The sequence below is a fragment of the Castor canadensis genome, chromosome 5 (assembly GCF_047511655.1).
Source record: "Castor canadensis chromosome 5, mCasCan1.hap1v2, whole genome shotgun sequence".
NCBI lineage: Eukaryota > Metazoa > Chordata > Mammalia > Rodentia > Castoridae > Castor > Castor canadensis.
The window spans coordinates 26,370,738-26,373,519 of NC_133390.1; the positions used below are offsets into that span (position 1 = coordinate 26,370,738).

General features: G+C 39.0%; 1 pseudogene; it reads right to left on the minus strand.

Moving 5' to 3' along the window:
• Window positions 1-256: 256 nt before the first annotated feature.
• On the minus strand, window positions 257-1,789 carry LOC109674792 (tubulin alpha-1B chain pseudogene; annotated as a pseudogene).
• Window positions 1,790-2,782: the final 993 nt, after the last annotated feature.

Below are 2,782 nucleotides of genomic sequence, written 5' to 3' on the forward strand. Positions count from 1 at the left end.
TTATTTGTGTCTATGTTCTCAGGGTTATTGGCCTATAACTTTCTTTTTTGATGTGTCTTTAACTGGCTTTGGTATTAAAGTAATACTGGCTTCATAGTATGAGTTTGGTAGTAGTCTTTGCATTTTTTTGGAATAGTTTGAGGAACAGTGGTGTTAGTTCTTCTTTAAATGTCTGGGAGAATTCAGCAGTGAGTCCATCTGGGCCTGGGCTTTTCTGTGTTGGGAGTTTCTTCATAACTGTCTCAATCTCCTTACTCATTATAGATTTGTTTTGGAGTGTTTGCTTTTGTTTTTTTCCTTAAAGCTTTCACTAGGAGATATAATGGGAAAAAAATCTTCCAAGCACACATGGAGAAAGACAGACATGATCACAATGGAACAATCAGAAAATCTGAATTCCTGTCACTTAAAACTGAAGCTGAAGTTCTGGGAGTATGACATGTTGCAGAGCCATAAACAATGGATAATTAGTATTTCTCTCATTTTTCCCTTAGTCTCTCCTTCAGCAGAATCAACACCAACCTCCTCACAATCCTTCTTTAGAGCAACCATGTCCTCACTGGCCTCAGAAAATTCTACTTCCTCCATTCCCTCACTAACATACCAATGAACAAATGCATGCTCAGCATATATCAGGTCAAATACTTGGTCCAATGAGCCCATGACTCAGAAATGGTTGTGGTATTGCTCAGGATGCACACAATTCACTGTACTTTGGCAAGGTCTCCAACAGGTACCACATGAAAGGCTGGTAATTGTTGCCAAATTTGAAGCCAGTGGGCCACCAATCCAGAAACTAGATGCTGTGCTTTATCTTGATGATGGCACTGAAAACATTAACATCTTTGGGAATGATATCACCATGGGACAACAGGCCATGTATTTATCACATTGAGGGGCACATTTCACCATCTAATTGCTTCATTCAAAGCAAGCTTTGGTGATCTTTGCTACCGAAAGCATTCTCAGCAGAGATGACAGGAACATATGTGGCAAGAGGGAAGTGGATTCTGAGATAGGGTACCAGATTGGTCTCTAATTCTTTCATGTCAACATTTAAGGTTCATCAAATCTGAAAGGTGCAGTGATGGAAGACACAATCTGGTTAATAATGCAGTTAAGGTAAGTGGAGGTTGGGTGTTCAGTATCAAGATTTTTACAACAGATGTTGTAGACGCCTCATTGTCTACCATGAAGGCATAATCAGAGTTCTCCAGGGGGTGTGAATGGTGAAGATGGAGTTGTAGGGCTCAACTACAGCTGTCAAAACCTGGAGGGGTAGATAAATTGAGAGCTCCAGCTTGGACTTCTTGCCATATCAACAGAGACACATTCTATCAGCAGGTAGGTAAACCCAGAGCCAATTCCTCCATCAAAGGTGCAGAAAACCAGGAAGCCCTGAAAACCTGTGCACTGTTCAACTAACTAACTTGTGAATTCAGTCCAAGACAAGGTCAACAATCTCTTTGCCAATGGTGTAATGCCCACAGGCATAGTTATTGGCAGCATGTCCCTTTGTGATGAGCTTCTCAGGGTGGAAAAGCTGGTGATAGGTACTTGTGTGAACTTCATCAATGACTATGATTTCCAGGAATGCAAACACTTCCCTGGCACATTCTTGCCAGTGCCTGTCTCACTGATGGAGGTGTTGAAGGCGTCATCTCCTCCCCTAATGGTCTAGTAACTTGGTAACTGATCATCAGACTGAATGCTATGTTACAGGTAGTAGAGGTCCCAGTAAGCATTGTCAATCTGACTCCTCAATATGAATGGAGATCAACTCATGCATGATTTCTGCGAGTTAGGAGGCAAGGGTGACAGGAACAGATGCTCAGTCACAATTACTGTCTCTCAAAGTCAACATAAATAATGCACTGTGTTTAATCATTTCAGTATACTGTAATCATAGGCATTCATTTCTTATTTTTTGACTGTCTGTGTGCAATATCTCCTCAATCTTGTCCTCCATCTTTGATATTCTTTCTTCTGCTTGATCTTGTCTACTTATAATATTATCTTCTGTGGTTTTTATTTGATTTATTGAGTTTTTTATTTCTAACATTACCTTTTTTTCACAATTTATATTTCCTTGATGAATTTCTCTTCCATGTTGCTGACTTTCCTGTCAAGGTTTCAAATTGACTTCCTTACTTTATTTATCTGTTTATTTGAATCCTCTTTGAGGTCTTTGATCATTTTTGACAGTTGACTTCTGAACTCCCTATCAGACAATTCAGTCAACTCATTATCTTTGGATTTGGTTGTTTGTTGGTAAGGGATTTTGGAAAGGTGACACTGCCTGGGTTTTTCAAGTTTAAATTTCTACACTGTGATATGTCTGTTGAGCTAAGTTTCTCTTTTACTTCCTCACACATGTGTGAGAACATACTGCATTACAAAGGTGAATATTTCAGCAATAAACCAAATATTTGAATGAGCAAAAAACAATTGGAAATGCTTATTCCACTAAGATTGTATGGTAACAAAACTCTGCTTTCCTAATATAATGATCAGAAACTTAACAATGTTTGAACAGTATAAGAATTGGAAATTGAATAATTTAAGGGATTGGTGTGGGGAAAGGTAGAGAGTAAGAAGATAGGGAGAATGGGAGGTAGGAATAGGAGGTACTAATATGAGAGAGTTCTATATAGTTATAGCAGAGAAATAGAAAGTTAGAGATTCAAGATGGCAGTTTGCTGACAGCTCCAAATTCTGGGCAGAACTCTACAAATTTGAAGAAATGTGGAAGCCACAGGCCTTAGAAAGTAACGTCCCAGGT